Genomic DNA, 27,759 nt, shown 5'->3' on the forward strand with positions numbered 1-27,759 from the left:
AAATGCTAGTTATAGTATACCTACTGTATACAACAAGGCTCTGTGCCAGGTATGGTGGAGCATATGAAATTGATGAAGCTGCAGTCTTTACTCCCAAAGAATGAATAGGAGGCAGCTTGGAAACACAAAGTCAAGAAAAAAAGGTACTTTTTGGTAAACACTGATGTTTACCAAAAGGGCACTGGTGTATATTTATTTATTTAATGCCTATTTCTATAATAAACTCTGTGCCAGGAACTAAGTGCTCTTTACCAGTATAAACACATTTAATCCTCACAAAACAACCTAGAGTCTCATATTATTAAGCCCATTTTACATCAGTGAAATCTGAGCCTCAGAAAGGCTACGTAGTAACTGCCCAGTCACACAGCAGTAAGCGGCCAAGCCCAGACTCATACCCAGGCCACCTGGTTCCAGAGTCCAGGACTGATTTAGATAACTTCCCTTGTTTATTAGTCAACGATTAATCCTCAGGCTAAGAATGAGATAATTTGGAGTCCACTCCCACCCACCCTGACAGCACAGGCTGTCTCAACCTGGCCTTGGCCTCTTAACTTGTTGGTAACACTGAGCCAGTCACTTTGCTGTGGGCTTCCTTTTCCTCATCCCTAAATGGGAAGAATAAAATCTGCCCAGCCTACAGCATAAGGTCATAATGAAGATGGAAAAAGATAATGTATGTGAAAGTAATTTTTTAAAGTTATATTTGAACAGGTAATGTATGCACATGGATAAAGGACAAACAGTATAAAATGCTATGCTGTAGAAATGCCATCTCTCTTCCATTCCCATCCCCCAGGCTCCAAGAGGTAATGGCTGGGTGTGTGCCTGTGTGTGTTGTGTGTTAAACCTTTCAGAGAGACTCAGCAGAAAGACAAGCATACACACACATGCACCTTTCCCCTTTCTCTTCTCCTTGTGCATACGTGGTGACATACTATCACACTTTTCTGCCCTGCTTTCTTCAGTTACAATTTAACTTAAAGATGTCACTTGTTTCTGTATGTGCTTTTGAATCTGCTTCACTCTTTATAAAAGGCTGTTAATATTCCATTTGTGGAATTGCCAAAATTTATTGACCTAAATCCATTCTGATGCATATTTATATTGTTTCTGCTTGTTTGATTTTATTTTTATATTTATTTATTTATTTATTTAATTTTTGAGAGAGTCTCACTCTGTCACCCAGGCTAGGTTGCTGTGGCATCAGCCTAGCTCACAGCAACCTCAAATTCCTGGGCTCAAGTAGTCCTCCTGCCTCAACCTCCCAAGTAGCTAAGACTGACTACAGAGTCTAGGACTGACTCTGTAGCTATGACTGACTACAGAGTAGAGACAGAGTCTCATTCTTATTCAGGCTGGTCTTGAACTCCTAAGCTCAAGCGATCCTCCTGCCTCGGCCTCCCAGAGTTGCTTGTTTCCTTTTATTTTATTTTATTTTTTTTAATTTTTTTTTTTTTTTGAGACAGAGTCTCACTTTGTTGCCCAGGCTGGAGTGAGTGCCATGGCGTCAGCCTAGCTCACAGCAACCTCAAACTCCTGGGCTCAAGCAATCCTGCTGCCTCAGCCTCCTGAGTAGCTGGGACTACAGGCATGTGCCACCATGCCCGGCTAATTTTTTCTATATATATTAGTTGGCCAATTAATTTCTTTCTGTTTAGGGTAGAGATGGGGTCTCGCTCTTGCTCAGGCTGGTTTTGAACTCCTGACCTCGAGCAATCCACCCGCCTCGGCCTCCCAGAGTGCTAGGATTACAGGCGTGAGCCACCGCGCCCGGCCTTGTTTGCTTTTAGAAACAACACAATGAACATCCTTGGACATACTCTGTGAATGTGTTTTTAAAAGCATTTTAAAGTTATTATGATATATACAAACCACCATATCATTAACATATAGAGCATTTGTTCCATTTAAGAAAGGAAACAAAAGGCATTAGTTTTTGTGACAATCACTTTTTCCCAGATCTGGAGATGTGTCCGTTCTTAAGAGCACCTTGGAAAGCCTATGAGAAGCCCAGGTTCATTGTAGATCACTTGACTCATTTAATGAAGTGGCCAACTCTTCAGAACTTTTATTTTTCCATAGATAAAATAAGAACAATGAACCAGCCACAAAAGTACATTTTTCCCAATCTTTATGCCACCAGCAAAACTGAAAGAATAGGAGTTTAATGAATGCCAATTATCATTATTATTATTATTAGACTCTTCTGAGACTTACTTTCCTCATTTGTAAAATCAGAAACTTGAATAAGGTAACCTATAGACTATAATAAGGAATGGCATGCTAAAATAACTATTCTCATGGCATGGAAAAGAGGGGCTCCAGGTGAGAATGGGCAGCTCCATTTCGAAGCGACAGGCCGCTGTGCTCCTCCTGGCCCTGTGCCACACAGCGGCCTCTGCCTCGGAAGCTGAGGGCTGACTTCTCAGAAAGTTGTTGAGACAGTTGTTAAACACAGCCATTATTAAAAGTAAATTATATAGATTTACAATTAAACATATTACATTTAAAATGAAGTGATAAATATTCAAAATGATCACTTCCTCATTATCTTATTACAGTTTACTGTTATCTATGTTTTTAAGGTTATTTACCTTGGTTGTATTTGAATGGTGGGAATAATAGAAATGGTGTGCTACTTCACATCTTTTCCCAACTCCTCCTTCAGTGATGTCAGATTAGTAGCTTAGAAGCCAGCCAGTGTGGAAATATTTACACTATGGAAATTGGCAAACACGACAAATCAGCCCTCTCCCTCCCTGAAGCTGGTCATTAGACATTTACTAGCACATCATCACTGGCTCAAATTAGCATGTGCAATCTGAGTCTCTTGGAAGCAAACTCCTATTGGTCTCAAAAGGAAGAGTGCATAATTATTATTGAATTGCACCTAAATTAGGGGCCCATGAAGAAACATGCTATTAGACATGGCCCTCCTATCCTCTGTTTCCTTAACCAAAATAAAATAAATAATTCTAAGCACTTGGCCTACAGCCAAGGACCTCTCCTGTTCAATTCTTCATCCCCTTTCTACATGAGCTAATTACAATGAGGGGTGTGCAAAGCAACAGTGCTTTGTGTTCAGAGTGAAATAATGGCTTAGTCACCCCTGAGTGGACGAAGGCTATGTACTCTTCAGTACAGTCAATACAAATCCCAACCGGATGGCACCTGACTTTTTCTTTTTCTAAATAAATCAGACTTCATGAATAGAAGTTTAGCTTTCCTGTACCAGCTCTGGCTGTCATGACAGTAGTGTATTTTCTGTTTTTCTAATTGAATTGACTTACCCATAGTTTTAGGAGCCTGTTGGTTTGCATGATTAGTTCTGATAATATCAGAAGGAGCTGGAATCCCTACTTTGCAAAATCCACTGATTATATAGAATACAGTTGGCTTGGGTTTTATTTACAGAAAAAGAAACCCACTCCTAAAATAGAGAACTGAACCCTGAGCTTGGAAAGGGAATCTTTTCTCTCCAGGTTTCTGGGGCAAAGGTAGGCCAGTGAGCCAACCCAGCCGAGGCCTTAGCACTCTGTAGGCCCAGGGCGCTGGCAAGACGAATTTGAACTGCTCCCCAGATCACCATCAGACACAGTTATTTAGGACATAAGGAATAACAGGTGTAAAGACCCTAAACCTGACAGATGCTGGTGCTTCCCAAACTGTAGGTAACTCAAAACAAAATTTCCAAATAACAGAAAAACTATGTGGGGGCAGTGTAGTAACTTCAATATGTGCATGGACTCTACAGAGCCTGTCTGCTTGGGTTTGCATTCTGGCTTCTCCATCTGTCAGTCTTGTGGCCTTACACAGATCACTTAAAACCTGTGTCTCAGTTTCTTCATCTATAGAGCAGGGATAATGAGTACTACCTACCCTCAGAGAGTTGGTGTGAGGATTAAATGTGTTAAAATTTTTTTAACCACTTCGGTTTGGCGCTCACCGGCCACAAAACCTCGCCCACAGCCAGCGCTCACAGTCCCCACGATGGTTTGTGCTGTGCATTGACGACGACTCCGTTTTGCTCTTGTGTGATGAAGAAAGCTTTAAAGCAGGGGTCCTCAAACCTTTTAAACAGGGGCCAGTTCGCTGTCCCTCAGACGGTTGCAGGGCCGTCGGAGAGTGTGGGCACGTTCCACACCTGTGCACTGTGGGCCTGGGAAGAGTCGGCTGCTAAGCAGGAAAGGCAGCAGCGGCAAAAACACCTGGTGGGGCCGGGCATGGTGGCTCATGCTTGTAATCCTAGCACTCTGGGAGGCCGAGGCGGGTGGATTGCTCGAGGTCAGGAGTTCGAAACCAGCCTGAGCAAGAGCGAGACCCCATCTCTACTATAAATAGAAAGAAATTCTTGGCCAACTAATACATATAGAAAAAATTAGCTGGGCATGGTGGCGCATGCCTGTAGTCCCAGCTACTTGGGAGGCTGAGGCAGGAGGATCGCTTGAGCCCAGGAGTTGGAAGTTGCTGTGAGCTAGGCTGCCGCCATGGCACTCACTCTAGCCTGGGCAACAAAGTGAGACTCTGTCTCAAAAAAAAAACACAAAAAAACCCACCTGGTGGCAGCTGGATAAATGTCCGGGGGGGGGTGGGAGGCCGCATGTGGCCCACAGGCTGTAGTTTGAGCACTGACAGCTTGTTTTACTTTACAGGCAGCTTTACTTTTCATGTAAATCAGAATAGGTAACATATACATATGTGCTTTGTTTTTATTTTTTGAGACAGAGTCTCCCTTTGTTGCCCAGGCTAGAGTGAGTGTCGTGGCATCAGCTTAGCTCACAGCAACCTCAATCTCCTGGGCTCAAGCGATCCTCCTGCCTCAGCCTCGCGAGGAGCTGGGACTACAGGCATGCGCCACCATGCCCGGCTAATTTTTTCTATATGTATTAGTTGGCCAATTAATTTCTTTCTATTTATAGTAGAGATGGGGTCCCACTCTTGCTCAGGCTGGTTTCGAACTCCTGATCTTGAGCAACGTGCCTGCCTCGGCCTCCCAGAGTGCTAGGATTGCAGGCGTGAGCCACCGCGCCCGGCCCATATATGTTTTTATTATGTTATTTTTAAATGTTCACAATTTTATTTTGATAAGTGAAAAATTAGAAAAGTCAAGTTTTGTTATTAACGCTCGGCTGTGCGCGTTCATCTGCGGCTATCGACTAAGGTTGACGCTCGTACCTAAGTGGTTAAAATTTTGTTTAACTGAGTGCCATTTTCAGAATCAAAATATGTTAAAATTTGTAAGATGCTTAAAGAAGTGCCTGGTAAATGCCACATAAATATAGCTATTGTATGAATGCTGACATTCTTTCTAATGGTTTTCAGATTGAAAAACTGTGAATAGGTTCATTGTAGCTGAACTATTTCTTGTTCTTTTTCCTATTTACTTATTTCCTGGTGCCCAAGTATAGGGCCTAGCTCTGGGACACCAGGCAGGTGTCTTACGGTGCATTTCCAGAAGCCAATGTAGCTCGAACCCAGCATTCAAAGTGTATTCTGGTGGTTAGGAGTGAAGGCTTTAAAGTCAGACACAGAGTTCTTTTTGTTTGTTTGATTTTTCTTTTTAAATAATTGTAGAGTTACAGAAAAATATAGTAAAAATAGCACAGAGAGTTCATGACTGCTTTGCACCCACCTTCCCCTAATGTCAACATCTTATATAGCTATAGTACAAATATTAAAGCCAGGAAGTTAACAAGTCTGTTAGCAAAACAATAACCCTTATTTGAATTTCACCAGTTTTCTACTAATGTCCAGGATCCTACATAGACTCTTAGGTTGCATTTTGTTGGTGTGTCTTCTTAGTTTCCTCCAATCTGCAGCAGTTGCCCAGTCTTTGCATCTCTTTCATGACCTTGACACTGCTCAGTACCAGCTAATTATTTCATACAATGTCTCACAATTTGGGTTTGTCTGATGTTTACTAATGATTAGATTGAAATTTGTCTTTCTGGCAGGAATACCGTGCAAGTGATGTTATGTCCTTGGTGCATAATTTCCGGGTGATATTCATCTTGATTGCTTGGTTAAGGTTTCTCCACTGCAAGATTATATGTCTGTTTTCCAGAATAACCATTGCAAACACTGTTAGTAACCTCGGAAAGATTATGTTGGCATGACAGCCTTTGTAATGATGCCCTAAGAAAGATTTCATACATATTAGCCAACATCTCAGTGTACTTTATTATTTGAAGTACTGTAAGAGAGACAGAACTATTTTAAAATACAGTTGTGGTAGCAGCTCAAATGAAAAGTTATTTTGATTGCTTCTATGCAATGTTCATTTGAACAGAGTCTAGAAATTTTATCATGGAGTAGTAGGCCAACTACAATAGTGTAAACATAAAATAACATGTGTAATTTATACTCTAATGAACATATGAGACAAGAAAAAATAAGAACAATGAGGCCCACGTGTCAACTATGTGCCACATACATTCATTAAATGGTTCATGTGTGTGCTGTTTGTGAGATTGCACATTAAATGGTTTGTTCTCATGGCCCACATGACTGTTATCCACAAAATGATGATAAGAATTACCAAGGAATAGCAAAGACTATCGTTCTGTACATGAATTAAATGAAGTACAAGACTGGTAAATACTGGTAAATATACTTTCAAGAATAGTCTAAGGATTTATTTTTAATAGAAGTGTATAAAGAAGCATTGTTTTTTAAAAAGAGTATGGAACATTTCACGAATTTGCATGTCATCCTCACACAGAGGTCATGCTAATCTTCTCTTTATCATTCCAATTTCATATATGTGCTTCCCAAGTGAGCACTAAAGCACTGTTATCATAACTTCTTAGGTAAGAAATACACAAAATTAAATATGTTGTCCAATCCCTATTCTGATATAGTTACTGATAACAATTATTGAGTTCCTACCATGAGCAGATATTGTGCCAAGTATTTTATATGCACAATTTCATTTAGTTTATTCATACATACAACAAATATTATTGTGCACTCACATATGCCAGGCATTGCTGTAGATGTGGTAAATACAGCAGGGAACAAAACAAAATCCCTAATCTTTTGAAAATGAATATATAATAGATCAGATGGTAATGAGTGCTACACAGAGAAAGCAAACTAGGTCAAAGTGGAGTGGCCAGTGCCTTTCCATGGAGGGAGGCTGCTATTAATTTATCGTAGGTGATCAGAGAAGTTCTCTCTGATGGAATGACAGTTTTCTGGGCAAAATTGTTTCTAAGCAGAGGGCACAGCATAAAGTAAGAACATGTTTAGCATTTGACTCTCTATGATAAGAATTACTGTTTTATACACAAGGAAACTGAGACTCAAGAATATTCTTATTATATATGTGCCCATGTCACTCACATAAATGATAAAAAGCAAAACCAAAACATGACCCTAGGTCTATTGAACTCAAAGTCTATGCCTGACTCTCCCAAAATTTACTCATCCTAAGAGTTACTCTCGTAAAAGATTGGCAGAGCATAAGACTACCAGCGATTAATTGCTGTGACTGTTAATTCTGTAATTTACTGTAGCCTGAGGCAAATCACTGACACTTGTTCTTCTCCAGACCTATAAAATGGGATTCAGATAATTAACAACTCAGAACATCCATTATGAGAACTGATTAGATAATGCTTACAAAATACTTTGACCATGAACAATAGAGTGTCTTCACTCTGAGCATCGCATTTTCCTCCCAGTGGAACTCTAGGTACCTCCATCCCTGCCTATCCCTGACTTCCACCCCAGGTTCTTCTTGGATTTCCCACTATTGGCAAAACCAATTACCTGGTTAGTAAAACCAGAGTCCAAATGTCATCTTTAACTCCTTTGCCTTCCTCGTACACATTCCCAAGTCCTGTCCATTCTACTTCCAAAATATATCTTGTAACCATTCACATCTTGTCATTTGTGGTCTAACCCTATCCTGTTTTACACAGAAGAGTATCGTCGTTGGTTAATTGGTCATCCCCTTTTCCATCTTGCTCCTCTCCTAAGCATTCATCACACAAAAGCCAGAGTATCTTATTTGTTATTATTATATTATTATTATTTTTTACAGATAGGTCTTGCTCTGTTACCCTGGCTAGAGTGCAGTGGCATGATCATGTCTCACTGCAGCCTCCAACTCCTGGGGTCCACCCACCTCAGCCTCCTGAGTAGCTGGAACTACTGGTGTGCACCACCATGCCCAGCTTATTTTTTTATTTTTTTGTGGAAACAGAGTCTGTCTACGTTGCCCAGGCTGGTCTGGAACTCCCACCCTCAGGCGATCCTCCAGCCTCAGCCTCCAGATGTGTGAGCCACTGCACCCAGCCAGAGTGACTTTTAAAGACAAATTCACTATGTATCATTTCCTACTTAAAACCTTTGAGTAGCTGCCTACTGCCGTCAGAGTAAAGCACAACTTCTTCCATGGCTAAAGTGACTAACTCAGCCTGTTTTACCCAGAACTTTCTCAATTTTAGCCCTTTAAGTCCCACATCCCAGGAAACCCTCTGTTCTGGGCAAACTGGGACAATTGTTCACCCTAGCCATGGCCCCTGAGGCCTCACTCACATGAAGGGGCTCCTGACTGCCTCATGGCCTCATGTCATGCCACTGTCTACTCAGTCACTACCCAATGGCATACTGGCTGCTGGTCCCAGAAAACGCTGGCCTTTCCCATGTTCATGGCCCTCACCATTGTGCTGGCCTTTCTTTTGCCTGGGATGCTTGTCCCATGGCTGGATTTCCCCCATCCCCTAAAGCTCAGTTTAAACGCTCCAGAAACGACTTCCCTGGTCCAAGTAAAGCCAATAGCTCTTACCCACTAGCTTCTACGATAGCGTTCTTCTGTTTCCTTCCTAGCACTTATCACTGATTAAAAGCAGGGGAAGAGAGCCACCCTTCTTTTCTATACTCTCACAGAATACTTCTGGCACCAAATATCAGGAAAACCAGGTGGTTTTTCCACACTAAGCAACTTTCTAATTCTTTGCAGACAAAAGCTGGGCATCCCACAATTTAACTCAACTGTGACATGAGCCGTCTGGAGTTAGCACAGAGTCCATAGGATAGAGGCCTAGTCCCAAAGACAGTTCCTACATAGGATGCCGGTCACAAATCCAGCTTTCTATACTTTTGACCAACTGGCTATGAATCAAGGGTTCTCACAACCCCTTCCTTGGGTTCCAAGATTTGCTAGAATGGCCTGCAGAATCAGAAAAGCATTTCATTTACTGTTACCAGTTTGTTATAAAGGATACACTTGGGAATAGCCAAGTGGAAACGCTACTGAGGCAAGGCATGGGGCAGGGCTGTGGAGCTCCCATGCTCTTGCTGGGTGAACCACCCTCTCCTACAAGGGTTTTGGGAGCGCTAGGCCACAACTGAGGGCAAAGGCCAAATAAATAATATATTGTTTAGTATATTGCATATCACACTAGTCTTGATTTCTTTTCCATGTGCCCGTTTATTGTCTGTTTGTGATCCCTAGAATGTGAGTCCAGAGAACTCGTCTGCATTGCTCGCTGTGGCATCCCCAGCACACAACGAGTGCTCAGAAAATACTTGCTGAACCTGCTTTTTAGCCTCAAGCCTCACCAAGCAACAGGTGGACCTGGGTCCTGAAGGGACAGAAATTAAGGTCTTGAAAACACTAGGACACCTGGTCAACGTGGCTTCCTCCCATCCCTGCAGGTAGACTGAGGCCTGACCTCAAAGAGAAGTCAAATAAATTGTGGGTAAATTATCTGGAGGCCTAGAGAGGTCAAAAGACTTGCCCTAAGCTCCACACTCAGTTTACATTTAACATAGGGCCAAACCAACATTTCCCTATTGCCTACCAACTGAGTTCTAATTTCAAAGGATCTTAGTGTAGAAAGAAATCTCCAGACCCCATCTGCTGTAGCTCCTTCAAACAGGACCCTATCACTATCCCCTTTCAAAAGATAAGACATCTGTAGCCAGGGGAAATAAATTACTTCTCCAAGGCATACATCTGTTGAAAGACAAGGGAAGACTTGCCTTTTTGTTTTTTATACCACACTGTCTCTAGTTTTTAATCTCATTTATTGATTCTAGACTTTGTACAGCCATGTAGTCAAGTATCTTTTCCATATTGGACCCATTAGCAAATACTACCAAAAAAGAGAGAAAGAGAGAAAAAAAAAAAAAACTAGGTGCAGAGATAGCTCAGGAGTGACAAGTTATTTAAATACAGCACTTTTGCTCCTGATTCATTAATAAATATTTAAATCAATAAATTCGATAAATATTTGAGTCCCTACTATGTACAATTTATGTGCCACAAAATGTTCTGGACACAGAGGCTGCATGAACACATGAAACAGAACAAGCATCTCTGCCCTCCTGGAACTTACATTCTTGTTCAGGAGTCGATGACAAACAAACAAATAAATGATTTTTATATCTAAGGCATATCAGGTGGCCAAAGTGCCATGAAGAAAAATAAAGCAGCATAAAGAGATAGTGCCGGGCAGGAAATACCACCACTTTAAATAAGACAGTCAGGGAGAGACACTCAGTAAGAGGCTATTTGAATAGAGATCTGAGTGAATTACGGGCAGGAACTAGAGGAAGAACATTCAATGCCAGGGGGAACAGAGACACAACGGCCCAAGGCAGGACAGGACTCAGCATGTTCAAGGGAGAGTCCAGAGGCCCTGTGGTCAGAGTGGAATGAACTGGAAAGACAAGGAAAGGTCACAGAGGGAGCTGGAACCAGACCCTGATAGTTACTGTTCTTTAAAACTCTTTCTTTTGAAACTGCCATGTCTGTATGAGGCCTAATATTTACAAAGCTAGGCATTAGAGAGAGGGGTTTTACCGAGTGTGTTTGTGTGTGTGTTTCGGTGTGTTAATGAGCACCACAGGGCTTGCCTTCTCTTCTCCACACTGCTCCTTGCTGTTAGAATGTTAGTCCATGTAGTCCACTCAGCCTCACTTGTTTGGAAACCAGACACCGAGTGCTGGTCACTAAGAAAGGTGAGCTAATGCATGTCCACAGGGCAGGTGCAGAGAGGGGGATCATCACAGACTCACACCATTGTGCAGCCAATGGTTTCATGTTGGCTTCTAAAAACAAGTGAGAATCTGAGTCACCCTTTCCCCTGTCAGAGAGAGCTTTTCTCCTCTTTCCGCCCAGGGCTCTTGTTTGGCTAATATTACTTAACAGCGACATGGGGTGGTCTGTCTTCCTACATCAAATCCTGCCCTCACTACCTTCATGAGATAGTGTTAAACAGTTTAGTTAACTTCTTGAGCCTCAGTTTCCTCCTCTGTAGAAAGGGGCATTCATCCTGTATTGATCTTCCACCCGTGAAACTAATTAGCATGCATCCAGAGGGTCACAGCGTTAGCATTTCACAGTCCTGCCGGCCAGAGGGCCCAGATGGCGTGACTTGCACTTTGAACATCTCTGACTTCTGCTTTCAGCCAGAGAAAGTTCCCTGATTTTAAATGCTCACGTATTTAGATCGGGTTCACCCAGATAACCTCCCTTTCTTCCGGTTAACTGTGCCATATAACATGATATAAGCCCTGCAGTGAAATCTCATCACATTCACAGATTCCAGAGATTAAGGTGCAACACCTTGTGGGGCCACTTTAGAAATTTTGTCTACACGAATGCAATGCCTTTCTTACAGAACTTTCTTGAAAATTAGAGAGAGTGTATATGTGTAAAGTAGTAGACAATCAACTTAGCTACTATTACACATAAAAGCCTTTTTGGTGCGAGGAGCAGGTAAGTATCTGAGCTAGTCAGGGAATCAACTTATAAGACTAGACTCCCAACTGTCTATGGTAAATACTTATTATTATCTTTCTTATATTTATGGATGTTAAAACAGGATTTCAGACATAACAAGTACTCTGTTTTATCAAGCACTTATTTTGATGACTCGATTTGTAAATTCTATTTGACCTAATTTAACAAGACAAGGATTAAATTCTTCCTCTTTTCTCTGAATACATTATTTTTCTCTCCCTTATCAAATCATTTTGGCAAGGCTGTTCCTTTTTCCTTCCCATGTATTTTGGTAGAGTCCATCAACACAGGACTTGGGGCTTGGCTTTTGTGGTACAGGCACTGCTGTGGTCTGAATGTCTGTGTCCCTCCAAAATTCATGTTGAAATATAATCCCCGTTGTGGTAATATAAAGAGGTGGGGTTTTCTGGGAAGTGATTAAGTCACGAGGACTCTATCCCCATGAATGGGATTAGTCTCCTTATAAAAGAGATTGAAGAAAACTGCCTTGTCCCTTCTGCCATGTGAGGAGGTAGCAAGAAAGTGCCGCCTTTGAAGGAGAGAGCCAGCCGTCACCAGACACCAAATTGCTGGCACCTTGATCTGGGACTTCCCAGGCTCCTTAACTGTGAGCACTGCATTTCTGGTGTTTATGAATTACCCTGTCTATAAAGTATTTTGTTCTAGCAGCCCAAATGGACTAGGACAGGTACCAACTGAATTCTGGGAATTTACTCAAGTTCTATCTCCTTAAAATGGGAACAAACAACCTCTCTATGTTATTGAAGGCCCAGAAAAAATAAAAGGGGGTGTGGTGCAGTGAGAGTCTGAGTTAATTTCAGAATATGAATATTTTTGTTGACTATACTAAAGATGATCAAGGCCATAATTTTCCTACTTGAGAGGAGCAACACAGCATCCGTAAGGAGCATAACTCTGGAGTCACACTGCTAGGGTTCAAATCCTGTCTCTGCCTCTTTCTATCTGTTTGACTGTGGGCAAGTTACTTAATCTCTCTGTGCCCCAGTTTTCTCATCAGTAGAGCTTCATACAATTGCTGTAAGGATTGAGTTAAATAATAATAAAGTGCTTACAACAGGGCCTGGTGCATAGAAGTGCTACATAAATGTTTGTTAGGCAAATCATCACCACTTTCATTAGGGCTGCTAAAGAGCAGCAAAAGTGAGTCACTTAAGGCTTTTCTCTTCTTCCCCAGCCTAACCTACTCTCTTGTAAGACAGTGGTATAGGTTTTCACATTATATTTTATTTATTTTCTTTTTGAATTGGCAAAATTCATGCATTCTATAAAATTCAAAAGGATACAAAAGGATGAACAATAAGAAGTAAGTTTTCCTCCCACCCAAGGCATGCAGACACTGAGCTCCCAGAAGCATTCATTGATATTAGTCTCTTATGCATCTTCCAGAGATGGTCTATACTTATGCTCTACTATGAATATTTATATGTTGATATGACATATAGACCATTTCCACAGATATGTACATAACACAAATGGTAACAGTCTATTCTATCCTGTGCCATGCTTTTCTTCACTTCGCAATGTCTCTTGGAGACTTTCCCACACTAGCACAAAGAGAGCTGCCTCGTTCTCTTTAATGGCTTTGAAGTATTCCACTGTGTGGGTGTGCAAGCTTTATTTAACCAGTCCACTGTTGATGGACATATAGTTTCCAAGCTTTTTTATTACAAACAATACTGTGATTAGTGCCCTTGTATAAGGTCGCTTTGCAGATCTGTAAGTATATCTGCATGATAAATTTCTAGAAGTGGAATTACTGGGTCAAATCATACGTACGGTATTGACGCTTATTGCCAAATTGCCTTCCATGGAGGTTGTATCAGTTTATACTGCCTCCAACAATATATGAGTGCCCATTTGTTCACCCTATCATTAAATTAGTATGTTGTCCAAAGTTTTTATCTTGCCATAGACTTTAAGCTTGCCTTTGACCCTTTGGAGGGACGCATTTACTAGCAAATCTAGTAGCAGAAATATTAGGGCTGTGCTTATTCATAATCACAACAGTACAGACAAATGGTCCTCTGGAAACCAGCATTTTGTAAGGCAAAAGCTAACAAAATCTGGCTTCTGCCCCATTCCCTGTGGTAACTATTAATGCAAGACTGCAAAGACTTCATGAGGATGAGATTTAGCAAAGACTAAAAAGATCTACCACATGCAAACAATATACCTTCTGCTTCGGATGTTTAATGTCAACTCCACTAAGGTTCACATGGTACTGGGACATGGAAATGGTGCTTGCTATTTTTTTTTTTTTTTTTTTTGAAACAGAGTCTCGCTCTGTTGCCTGAGTGAGTGCCGTGGCGTCAGCCTAGCTCACAGCAACCTCAAACTCCTGGGCTCAAGTGATCCTCCTGCCTCAGCCTCCCGAGTAGCTGGGACTACAGGCATGTGCCACCATGCTTGGCTAATTTTTTCTATATATTTTTAGTTGTGCAGCTAATTTCTTTCTATTTTTAGTAGAGATGGGGGTCTTGCTCTTGCTCAGGTTGGTCTTGAACTCCTGACCTTGAGCAATTCTCCTGCCTGGGCCTCACAGAGTGCTAGGATTGATTATAGGCATGAGCCACTGGGCCCGGCCGGTGATTGCTATTTTTGATCAAAGGGTTTTGGTCCCTTTATTCTGAAGATGGCTCTCTACAGGTACAACAGAGTTCATTATTCAAAAGCCAGAGCGGCCAAAACACCAAATTGCCTGAGCATTGCCAGTTAGTGCAGAATCCACCAGGAAAATGCTGGAGTCAGTGAATATCTACCTGCGTTCAACAATACAGCCCCTCTAGCACTAACTGTTCCTTGCTGAGAAGCAGCATGTAGCCTTGGCTGGGAGGAGCCAATGGCCACCGGTACCCTTAGTGAGGGAAAGAAGTTTTCTTCCCTGGACTAATGCTTGATGTTATTCATTGCTAGTAATATTATACTTTACAATATTTATATTTTATTTATACTTTATTATTCATGTGATAATTAACAGCATTCAATGCTATAAAAGTGATTTTATAAATCAGGATAGGAACAATTCTGTCTGTTTTGGCATAGCAACTGCAAGCCAAATTAGAGGACAGCAACTGCAAGCCCAGATAAAAATCCACTTTTTATTTTTTTAATTTAATTTATTTATATTTTTAACTGCTTTTATTTTATTTCAGCTTATTATGGGGGTACAAATGTTAAGGTTATGTATATTGCCCATGTTCCCCCCCCCGGAGTCAGAGCTTTAAGCGTGTCCATCCCCCAAATGTTGCACATCTCACTCATTGTGTTTGTATATACCTATCCCTTCCTCCCCCCTCCCAACCCACCCGACACCCGATAAATGTTACTCCTCTATGTCCACTTAGGTGTTGATCCGTTAATACCAATTTGCTGGTGAGTACATGTGGTGCTGGTTTTTCCGTTCTTGAGATACTTCACTTAGTAGAATGGGTTCCAGCTGTATCCAGGAATATACAAGAGGTGCTAGATCCCCATTGTTTCTTATAGCTGAGTAGTACTCCATGGTATACATATACCACATTTTATTAATCTACGCATGTATTGATGAGCATTTGGGTTGTTTCCACAACTTTGCAGTTGTGAATTGTGCTGCTATAAACATTCAAGTGCAGATGTAAAAATCCACTTTTTAAAAAGTAGTAAGGTTTGAATTATAGATCTAACATATTGGAATTATACGTAGCTGTAGGTTAGAGATTTTTGTTCCTCAGCCTTGTTGGCAAGGGCTTATCCGTTTTTGAAAAATTTGTCTTTGAGCTGAGAGTTCATACATTGTATTTGTTTTGAATCTTTAACTAATTTGGTTGGATGTTTGATAAAACCCTAAGTCTGAATATTTTTCTGTCTTTTCTTTTTCAGATAAGATTTTATTCAGATTCCAGTCTTCATTAAATGGCATATAACTCTTCCTACTTCTCTCCCCTTTTCCCCAGGACAATGGCACCTAACTCATGAAGACTAACCACATCGTTTAGAGGGAGAATTATTTTGAAGCCAGCCACTCATGCAGAATCTGCTTGCTTTGTTCTAATGTGGATGACAAAATGAATAAACTGTTTTTATTTGATCTTGAACACACTCTATAGGGATGATGCCACCGATGTAAAAAAATTCATACAGTAGCCTTAATATGCTTAATCATGGAATTCCCTGCTGCTTAGACTTTAAAATGAGTAGCTAGTTGATTAGCAATACTTAAATCTGCCAGCAGCTATTCCTGGGAAGTGTGAAGTGTCTGGGATCAGTGCTTATTTGATGTTCAAGCTGAGTCGACTCTGAGTTACCCAAATTATATAACCCTACCTACTTTACAAGGTACCCAGCCTGGAGACATTTTTTAAGTCCTACAGAGGACAAAACAGGTATAATGTGTTTTACAGACTGAATCGTGCCCCCTGACAAATTCATATGTTGACGCTCCAACCCCCAATCAATGTGATTGTATTTGAAGATAGGCCCTTTAAAGGTAATTAAGGTTAAATGAGGTCATAAGGATGGAGCCTGCATTCAGTATGACTGGTGTCCTATTAAGAAGATGAAAAGACACCAGGGACGCACAGGCACAGAGGAAAAGCCATGTGAGGACACAGCAGGAAGCCCCATCTACAGCCAAGTAGAGAGGCCTCAGGAGAAACCAAACCCACTGACGCCTTGATCCTATACTTCCAGCCTCCAGAATAGTGAGAAAATAAATTTCTATTCTTTAAGCCACCCAGACTATGGTATTTTGTTATAGCAGCCCTAGCCAACTAATACAGTGGGTGGAAAAAGCATATAATTTGAATGAGTTTTTGAGTATGCTCTTTGCCTCATGGGAAGATGTACTCTTTTGAGTGAATTGACTCCTGGGATCAATTGAGGGCAGTTTCCTATAAAAGGGAGCAGGTTTTGGTCATTATCAGGCTACACTCTCAGCAGGTGGAAGATGAGTGTACCAGCAGGTAGAGGGAATCTGGACCACTGAACTGCAGTCTAGGAGTTATGGTGAAATACCTATAGTATTCACTCACATGCAATACCAAGGGGAAAAATTGGGGCTTGCTATAAGCATATTGGTTCAAGTAGAATCCTCAACCCTTTCCTTTCAATCAAATTGTTCCCAGTAAGCCCCTCCTGTATAGAAATTGTATTTTTTCTTTTCTTTCTCTCTCTCTCTCTTTTTTTTTTTTTTGAAACAGAGTCTCACTCTTTCACCCTGGGTAGAGTGCATCATCATAGCTCACTGCAGCCTCAAACTCCTGAGTTCAAGTGATCCTCCTGCCTCAGCCTCTTGAATAACTGGGACTACAAGCATATGCCACCACACCTGGCTAATTTTTATATTTTTAGTAGAGAAAAGGTCTCACTTTTGCTCAGGCTGGTTTTGAACTCCAAAGCTCAAGTGATCCTCCCACCTCAGCCTCCTAGAGTGCTAGGATTACAGGCATAAACCACCTCACCTGGCCAGAAATTCTAGACTAACAATGACCAGACAAATATGTCCACTTTCCTGATGTGTGCCTGAAATCTAATTTTGTTCAAAGTAGTCTAAATGAGGGACTCCAATAGTCCTCATGCAATATGTGATCCATTTTAACCAATGCATCTGTTTAATCAATATAAAAGTTTCACACCCTGCTTTAAAATTATTTGAAATGTTAAGATGAACTCTGCATTATGATTAAAAGTATATAAAATCAACAATAATCTTTTTATTTTTTCTCTTTTATTTAGGCATGTCCATGTAATAAAAATAGTAATTTTAGAATATGGCATTAACAGCTACATGCCTCCAGCCCTATTCCATACATTGCCCTCGGCTAGACCAAGCAAGACGAGTCAAAGAAACAAATACTCTCTTGAGTTCAGGAGCATTACTAACCGACCATAGAAACCATCCCATATAGCTGTTAATTCAGTCTTAAGGATTTGTTGAGTTTTTATGTTGGCATGCTCTTAAGGCACAATGTTTTTTAAGTATATTTCGAAGGTGGGTTTTCTTACATCTCTTGTCTTTTTTATTAAAAAGAAAAGAAAAGAAAGAATGAAATGAGGCTTAGTTCTCTCACAGAGAATTCCAGACTCCCAAGCTAATCCAATGGTTCTAGCTTTTGGTGTTCTAGCTTTTTTCTCTGAAAAAACTGAAGCATGCTTTGCCTTTGGGAAAAACTGCTGTTTTCAGGTAATTCTTAAAATGAAGATGGACTTTCATCATCCTTTTCTAAAATTTGAAGAAGTCATTTAGGTTTTCACTTGAAAACGCAAAGAGATTCAGATGGGCAGATTGACCAGAGCAATATTTGACTTATTTTTCAAGCTGCCACAGAGCCAGCAGATGAAACAGTGCCCAAACCAGAGAAGAGACACATTCCAATCTCTGAAACCCTGAGTTAATACCAACAAATAATTCCACAGAGCCCATCATTTGTGTTTTGTTCATTTTCGTCTGAAAATAACAAAGACTGATGAGGTCCCCTGGTCTATTACCTGAAACAAGTTTAGAAAATAGAAGACCAACAACTACAGTGTCAATCTGGATTGATCGATGGTGGGAAAACCTTTCTCATAAGATTTAATTTTGTTATGTGATCTGAGGTGGCCTCTATCTAAAGTATATTTCCTTGTGAACAATAAAAAATCCCTATGTTCACTGTTTCAGATTTAATCTAAGAACTGACCTGAGAAACTGCATTTCCTTTATCTTTCCCTCCTACCTATTCATTTAGTTCCTTTATTTATTTATTTATTGAGTCAGAGTCTCACTTTGTTGCCCGTGCTACAGTGCTGTGGCATCAGCCTAGCTCACAGCAACCTCCAACTCCTGGGCTCAAGCAATCCTCCTGCCTCAGCCTCCCTAGTAGCTGGGACTACAGGCATGATCCACCATGCCCGGCTAACTAAATGTATTTGAGTTGTCCAGATAATTTCTTTCTATGTTTTTGGTAGAGATGGGGGTCTTGCTCTTGCTCAGGCTGGTCTTGAACTCCTGAGCTCAAATGATCCTTCCACCTGGGCCTCCCAGAGTGCTAGGATTAACAGGCCTGAGCCACCACGCCCGGCCATTTAGTTCCTTTATAAAAGAAAAACCAGAAATTTCTGCTTTATGATGTTTTATGGTCATTAAATTTTTCAGTTGCCACATTCTCTCCACTCTTGTGGCTAGCCAAAGGCACTTGAAAGAGGTGGCTGCTTGGAAACAAGCTGCCACGATTAACACACAGCCTGTGCCCCAAGCCAATTTCCAACTAGTAACGTGCATTTTTCACAAACACAATATGCTAAACCTTAGACCAGTCTCATGATAATTCCACAGGCTCTCTAAACCTGAAACATAGGTGCAATTACTATATCACATGAGTTTTTCCAACCAATGTCAACATGGCTGTGCTGTTGCTCTAACTCTTTTTTAAATGAAATTTTAAGTTTTCTTTTCCTTCCTTCCTTCCTTCCTTCCTTCCTTCCTTCCTTCCTTCCTTCCTTCCTTCCTTCCTTCCTTCCTTCCTTCCTTCCTTCCTTCCTTCCTTCCTTCCTTCCTTTCTTTCTTTCTTTCTTTCTTTCTTTCTTTTTTTTTTTTTGAGATAGAGTCTCGCTCTGTTGCCCGAGTTAGAGTGCCGTGGGGTCAACATACCTCGAACTCCTGGGCTCAAGCAATCTTCCCTCCTCTGCCTTTGGAGTGACAGAGACAACAGGCGCTTGCCACCACACTTGATAATTTTTCTATTTTTCCTCTTCTTTTCTTCTTTCTTTCTTTCTTTCTTTCTTTCTTTCTTTCTTTCTTTCTTTCTTTCTTTCTTTCTTTCTTTCTTTCTTTCTTTCTTTCTTTCTTTCTTTCTTTCTTTCTTTCTTTCTTTCTTTCTTTCTTTCTTTCTTTCTTTCTTTCTTTCTTTCTTTCTTTCTTTCTTTCTTTCTTTCTTTCTTTCTTTCTTTCTTTCTTTCTTTCTTAGATTCATCTTGCTCTTGCTCAGGATGCTGGCTGGTCTGGAACTCCTGGCCCCAAGCCTGAGCCACCTCACCCGGCTCATTTTCTTTTTTCTGAAGCCTTAACCTGCACAGTTTCCTATGTGGGTACATTCTTCTAGTCACCCTGGGTGTCTGGACTCTATCTCCTATATATGGTGTATGTGGGTTGATTTATACCCAGGTTTTGAGATTTCTTTTCTTATTATTATAATTATTGCATGCCTTCCTTCCCTCAACCCTTGCCTCAGCTGATCCTTATAAATCTTTGTGAATATATTTATTAGGATTTTGGAGTTCTCTTCTTAGAAATTTTGCTTTTGGATTTCCTCAGCCTTGTAGTATTATGCTAGTTTGGTAGCAGTGGGCCATCTAAAGGTTCTAGAAGTCATTATGGTCCACAGCAATCAAATTGTTGACTGACAAAGGGAAAGTTTTGTTGGAAAAATCTCAGGCGGTACCCTTTGTAATGATTATGGATCTGATGATTGAAGTGGAGGTAAAAGGTTGAGAACTCAACCAAGAAAGGCATCATTCTTAGCAAAAGAGAAGTTAAAGAGCTGTCTAGAAAGCTGCAGATTAAAGGAACAGTACAAATCTGCCATGGAAAGATTAGCAATCCTTCCAGAAAAGTGACCATAGTTTAAGATATTCAAGACTATTAAAACCACAGATTGTAAAAAGAGTACTAATTAGACATATATTCTTGAGGAATGTTCCTATTTACGGTGTTTTATCTTTTCGTTGCATCAAAAATATTGTTGTATAAAGTATCTCAGGCAGTCAAAATGTCAAAAAATAAGCATTTTATGTAATAATTATTATGTCTACTTAGTATGTTATGTCACCTTTATGTCACAACTATATTACTGAATTTTGGGGTTAGTACTGGAATTTTCAGAATCAAAAATATTGAACTACTTGCCGGGCGTGGTGGCTCATGCCTGTAATCCTAGCACTCTGGGAGGCCGAGGTGGGTGGATTGCTCAAGGTCAGGAGTTCAAAACCAGCCTGAGCAAAAGCGAGACCCCATCTCTACTAAAAATAGAAAGAAATTAATTGGCTGACTAAAAATATATAGAAAAAAAATTAGCTGGGCATAGTTGCACATGCCTGTAGTCTCAGCTACTTGGGAGGCTGAGGCAGGAGGATCTCTTGAGCCCAGGAGTTGGAGGTTGCTATGAGCTAGGCTGATGCCACAGCACTCTAGCTTGGCAACAGAGTGAGACTCTGACTAAAAAAAAAATTTTTTTTGAACTACGAATTACCTTAGTGCATACTGTTTCTACTTTGAAAATCTTTTCTAGTTTTAGGTTCTGTTGTGTCTAAGAAGAAAAATGGGAAACTTTTACCAGATTGACATTTCCTAAGTGTTCTGTGGCTGGCCTGGGAGCTCTGCTCCTCACAGTCACATGGAACCCAGGATGATGGAGGCTTCCTCTCAGTGCACATGCACAACAGTGAGAAGGGGTTACCCTCTCAGCAGTGGGAAGGGACTGCAGTTCACTGTGTAGGGACTCTCAAATCTGCCCAACTGTCATGCAGTCACCACCAACTCTAAGAGTGGGGAACTGCAGTTCTACCACATGCCCAAGGGTAAACCAGAAATATTTAGACAGCAGCATTTACTATCAAATCCTAGCTCTGAGCACAGGGCAAAATCGTACATTTCTGATCTCCTTTTAAAAGTTGGATATGGTCATGTGATAGAATTCAGCCAATGAGATGGAGGAAGCTTTAAGGACTAAGAACCAGAACACAATTTGTCAGACTCTTGTTTTTCCCTGTGCGATGACAAGTGTCCATATTCCAGATGGCATGTGCCATTTAGCCTGGGTCCCAGAGTGAGAGCAACAGATAAAAGAGCCCCTACTGCCCTCCACTGGGCATGTGGTATGACCTGCAGTTTTAAATCACTGAGATTTGAAGGACGCATGTAACTATAGCATAACTCAGTCCATCTGGGACAGTTATGGGGGGATAGAATACTGCATAGAATATTTCTGTGCAGTCTTAAAAGTCTCTAAAAATAGGAGAGCATTCAAGATGGCTGTGGCCGGGTGGTTGATCAAGAGGCTGATCAAGAGACTCCTACGAAATAAAAGAGGCTGAGAATCATTGTCTCTCCTCTTCTCACGGTCGTGGAAGCCCAGCAGTTTTCTTTTGTTTTTTCAATGAACAAGTAAACCACACAGATTGTGGACATGGGACAGGACCTACATCATCCACCAAGAGTGGAAAATTTATGAAGCCCACAGACCAAGCCTGAAAGGGAGCCTGGAAGACAGAATTAAAGAAGAACAAACAACAGCACATTTATTTTTATTTTATTTTTTTATGAGCTGTAGTTCTGAAGATGAAGGATCCCAAACAGATTATCTGGGACATGGAGAAATTGAATGAAATGTAGTTTAACCCAGCGTAACAGCCACAATGAAAGGAGAAAGCACTGCAAGACAATGTGAAAAGCTGTGTGAAACCTTTGAATGTATTCCATGACTCTATGAAAAAGAGAATCCAGATATTTACAAAGAATTGAGAAGGCTGGAAATAGGATGTGAGCAGAAGGGGGCTTGGCCAGTACTCAGATGCTGTCAGGAGTGCTCAGCACGTGGAAGTGGAGAGCATTCCTCTGCCAGATGTGCCACATGCTCCTTCCAACATTGTCATCCAGGACATTCCACTTCCAGGTGCCCGGACACCCAAGATTCTTTAAAAAACCTCAGCCTATGCACCTACAACTCAGGCAGTTTCTATCCTTCCTCTTCTTGGAAATGGTGTTCCATGTTTGCCCCTGGCAGAAAATCTCCTGGTCCTCCCCCAAGCCACCTCCTCCTGAAGTCGTGCAGATGAATGGCCCAAAGTGAGCTTTGCTCTAGAGCTTCACCCTAGAACTTCCTTCTCACAGGTGAGACAAAGACATGCCATTTAATACACAGTCTTGAACTTGCTTAGCGGGGGTCATGTCAATGATATTTCCAGCACCAGTGAAGATGATGGCTCTCCTGAGGACATGGATCAAGATAAGCATGGGGACAGTGATGCGAGAAGATCAGATGGAGAAAGTGAGGGGGATGAATTTGTGCACCGAGGTGATAGTGAGAGAAACAACGAAGATAGAGTCAGGTCTATGTGTATGATTTGCAGATGTACCTGGAAAATCAAGGAAGAAAAAGAACATACAGGAGCTGACTTTTCTTCAAGACACAATGTTTCAAAGGTTGATGATGAAGATGATTCTGATGACTCTGAAGCAGAAAAGCATGACAAAAGCAGCATAGAGAGGAAGCTCATTCTGACGGCACGCCCACTACTTCTTCACGGCAGCAGGTTTGCCCACAGTCTGCCTCCTTGTCAGGCACAAGCACCTGCCGTGCCAGCACCGCCTCCTCTTGGACCACCACCTGCTCCACCTTTACGGCCTCCTGGAACACCTCTGGACCCCTCCCCCCAACACTCCCCCAGGTCAACCTCCTGGTCTGCCTCCTGGCTCTCCTCCCCGGGCACCCCTGCCTCCCCTGCACCTCCAGGTCTCCCCCCACCTCATGCTGGCATGATGTGCACACTTGTGGTGGCTCCACCTGCACCGTCTCCCTGGGACAGACACTGGGCTTCCCCACCCACTCCCTTGCCTAACTCTGGGGTTTAAGTGTCCCACCCAGCTTGATTCAGAGACCCAAGGCGGATTACACGAGTGCAGCCAGCACTGAGAAGAAAGCCACAGCATCCGTCAGTGCCAAGCCACAGATCACCAATCCCAAGGCAGAGATGACTCGATTTGTGTCCACTGCACTGAGAGTACGTCGGGAGAATAAAAGGGTTTTCTGCCCCCCAAAGAAAGTCAGAGGATGCTGCTGCTGTGCCTCTTGCCAAAATAGTCCCCAAATCCAGCCCTTCTGTTCCTGTCTCACTGCAAACTGAGAGTATGTGTAGTGAAGCTTTCATGAAAGTGATGGAAGGCCTTCTATGGACAGGCTTCCATTCACAACAGTGGCCCATGGAGAAAGAGGCTCTTATTAAACTTATAGGTAAAAGAGCTATTTCCACTGTATTTTCTAATTTCAGTTCAAGGCTAAAGTTTAGCCTTGTTCAGAATTTACTGCATACAAGAGAGAGTATTTCCTTCAGAATAGACGAGTTACTGAAGCAGTACTGCTACCATCCACTCCCTCTCACACCACCGTTGTCATCACATCTCTTCTCTGCTCCAGTTCTCGGGAAATTTGTGGTCGGGGCATCTTAGTTACTCATTTGTTTTGACTCTCTTCTAGCATGCTGTAGGCACTGAAGTTGAGATTTCTGAAGAACCAGTTCATTTCACTTTGCTTTTTGTATTTGAGTTATTTTTAATATTTTTCTAGAAATATTTTGTAATATTTTACTTGTAAGGGTGGAATGGATCACAAAGTCACTTCCTAGTACAATGCAGGATACATGGGAAGAAAATGTACAATCTTTGATGAAAATTATTTCCCACTGACCTAAACTTGGCATGTTTCATGGGAAAAAAATACACAAATGTTCTGCACCAATAAAATAAAATAAAATTTCCACATAATAAACCATAGATAAGTTTATTATGATTATTATTCTTATTCTTCAGATTGGGAAACTAAGGCTTAGAGAAGTCAAAGAATATGTCCAGAGTTGCATCTTACTAGTGGTAAAGCCAAAATTCAAACCCATGCAATTGGATTCTTTTTTTTTTTTTTTTTGAGACAGAGTCTCACTCTGTTGCCCTGGCTAGAGTGAGTGCCATGGCGTCAGCCTAGCTCACAGCAACCTCAAACTCCTGGGCTCAAGCAATCCTCCTGCCTCAGCCTCCCGAGTAGCTGGGACTACAGGCATGCGCCACCATGCCCGGCTAATTTTTTCTGTATGTATTACTTGGCCAATTAATTTCTTCCTATTTATAGTAGAGACGGGGTCTTGCTCTTGCTCAGGCTGGTTTCTAATTCCTGACCTCGAGCAATCCGCCCGCCTCGGCCTCCCAGAGTGCTAGGATAACAGGCGTGAGCCACCGCACCCGGCCGCAATTGGATTCTTGAAGCCAAGCTTTGCTAGCTTAGCTAGTAAAGCCTGACTTAATGTAGAGGAGATGGAGATGAACACGTGGGACTAGTTTAGTGACTTTTTCAAAGTAGAATTAAGGGATCTATTGGATGATTACATAGGAATAGAGGACAAATGAGAATCCAGGAAAATTTCCAGTTTTCTGCCTTAGAAAATCAAATGGCTATTCAAATGGAGAATAGGGAATGCAGAGCAAATTGGGAGTGAGAAGGTAATTTGGCTTTAGAACTCTGAGTACTTTAAAGCTGTCATTGCATTTTCTTCTGGTCTCCCTTGTTTCTGACTAGAGGTCGGCCATCGTTGTTGCCCTGTATGGAATGCATCATTTTTTTCTGTTTTCAAAATTTTCTCTTTTTTTAAAAATTAAATTAAAATTTTTTGGCAATCTAATGAGGATGGGCCAAGGTATGGGTTTTCTTTGTATTTATGTTGCTTGGGGTTCGCTGAGCTTCTTGGATTTGTCAAAACTTAAGTTATTTTTATCAACTTTGGCAAATTGTTGGCCATGATTTCATTATTTTTCTGCTCCATTCTCACTGTCTTCTTTTGGGACTTTAATCACCTTTATCTGATATTGTCCTACATGTCTCTGAGGCTCTATTCATTTTTCTTCAATCTTTTTTCTCTGTTCTTCAAATGGGATAATCGTATTGGTTGATCTCTGGATTCACCAACTCTTACTTTTGCCGTCTTCTATCTGCTGTTAAGCCTCTCTGGTGAATTTTGTCATTGTATTTTGCTTTTTAATTCTAGAGTTTGCATTTGCTTCTTTTTTGTTTTTGTTTTTTGTTTTTTTTTTTTTGAGACAGAGTCTTGCTTTGTTGCCTAGGCTAGAGTGAGTGCCGTGGCGTCAGCCTAGCTCACAGCAACCTCAAACTCCTGGGCTCAAGTGATCCTTCTGTCTCAGCCTCCCAAGTAGCTGGGACTACAGGCATGTGCCACAATGCCCGGCTAATTTTTTCTATATATATTAGTTGGCCAATTAGTTTCTTTCTATTTATAATAGAGACGGGGTCTCGCTCTTGCTCAGGCTGGTTTCGAACTCCCGACCTCGAGCAATCCACCCGCCTCGGCCTCCCAGAGAGCTAGGATTACAGGCGTGAGCCACCGAGCCCGGCCATGCTTCTTTTTTATAATTTCCATTTCTCTGCTGAGGTTCACTATTTATTTACTCATTAAGATCATACTTTCCTTTATTGTAAATATATTTATATATTTTCCTTTGAGTTTTTGACTATCTTTATAATAGTTGCTTTAATGTCTTTGTCTATTAAATCTAGCTCTAAATAATCTTAGGATCAATTTCTATTGACTACTTTTGGTTTTCTATGGTTATTTTTTGGCCTTTTTAGTAATTTTTTGTTGTAATATTAGACACTATAGGTAATACATTGTAGAAATTCTGGATTTTGGATTCTGTTATCTTCCTCTGAAGAGTTTTTATTTTTGTTCTAGTAGGCAGGTCAATTATTGCCTGTCACTTTGAATTTGTGTAGTTTTTTTTTTTTTTTACTTTGTAGGGTAAATCTTTGGAAAATTCAAGATATTTTCCCAAGTCCTCTAACTCAGTATGTTCAACCTTCAAACTGTTTCCCCTGTGGATTTTGTCAAAGTTTGGCTTTAGGCTTTGTTAGGGCAAGTCTAGAGTAGGCCTTTCTCTAGAGCAGTTGTTCTCAAACTTTAGTTTGTACCAGAATCATCTGAAGAGCTTACTAGAAAACAAATTTCAGGAATTCTTCTCCAAAGTTTCTGAATCAGTATGTCTGAAGTGGGACCCTTGAATTTGTATTTCCAATAGTGTATCTAACAAATTTTCAGGTGATGTTGATACTGCGGATCTGGGGACAATTTGAGAAATACTGCTCTAGAACATGGTCCTTACTTTTAGGATGTGATCTTTCTGGTGTCCCAGCTGGATGGCTGGGATGTTATTTGGAAGTGTTAATGTTTTCCACTCGGGCTAAGCCATGACGCCAGGAGTCCCCATTGCTGCTTGAACTCTAATGTCTCTGCTCAGCTTTCAACTCTGCTGAAGCTGGTATCTGGTAATCCTTGGATAATCTCACCTCATACATGTGCAACCCAGCTCTTAGCTAAGTGTTCATAGGAGATCCCATGAAGATTTTTGGAGTCCTTCCTCTGCAAAGCTACTTTCTCCAGTGTCCTGTCCTGCATATTCTGGCTGCTCAGCTGCCCCAAACTCTGAGCTCTGCCTCCTTAGCTCAGCAGATCTCCTTTTTCTGCTTGGATTTGAGCTTATTGCCTTTTGGTCAGGAAATTGCCCCCAGATAAAAAGCCAGAGTGATTTGGGGGGCTCACAAAAGAAGGGTGTCTCTTTCTTTAGGGACCACAGACTTGTAGTGTCTCTTGGCTAATTCCTGAAACAATTGACTCATGTATTTTGTCAAGTTTAGTGATTTTTTTTTTTTTTTTAAGACGGAGCCTCACTTTGTTGCCCGGGCTAGAGTGCCGTGGTGTCAGCCTAGCTCACAGCAACCTCAAACTCCTGGGCCCAAGCAATCCTTCTGCCTCAGCCTCCTGAGTAGCTGGGACTACAGGCATGCGCCACCATGCTCAGCTAATTTTTTCTATATATTTTTAGCTGTCCAAGTAATTTCTTTCTATTTTTAGTAGAGAGGGGGTCTCGCTCTTGCTCAGGCTGGTCTTGAACTCCTGAGCTCAAACAATCACCCACCTCAGCCTCCCAGAGTGCTAGAATTACAGCCATGATTTTTTTTTTAAATGGTGGGATGACTAGTCTAATACCAATTATTACACCATCGTAGCTGGAGTGGAAGTCCTGGTTTTAGACCTTTTGAATTTAAGGAACCTTACTTAGACCACCGAAGGCATAGTGTGTAGATGATAATTTAAACCAAGGACACAAATCACATAGGAAAGTTACATAAAATGAGAAGAGTGGAGGATCAAGGATAGACTCTTGGGGGAACCACCAGTTTTTCATGGAT

General features: G+C 41.3%; 1 non-coding gene and 1 pseudogene across 1 annotated transcript; one reads left to right on the plus strand and one right to left on the minus strand.

Annotated features, from left to right (window-relative positions):
- Nucleotides 1-23,960, plus strand: part of LOC105865388 (WW domain-binding protein 11-like) — a 28,547-nt pseudogene extending 4,587 nt beyond the window's left edge.
- On the minus strand, nucleotides 6,680-6,785 carry LOC142870297 (U6 spliceosomal RNA). The gene has a single exon (XR_012918727.1). It is a non-coding gene; the product is annotated as a U6 spliceosomal RNA (small nuclear RNA).
- Nucleotides 23,961-27,759: the final 3,799 nt, after the last annotated feature.

This window comes from Microcebus murinus, chromosome 3 (assembly GCF_040939455.1).
Source record: "Microcebus murinus isolate Inina chromosome 3, M.murinus_Inina_mat1.0, whole genome shotgun sequence".
NCBI lineage: Eukaryota > Metazoa > Chordata > Mammalia > Primates > Cheirogaleidae > Microcebus > Microcebus murinus.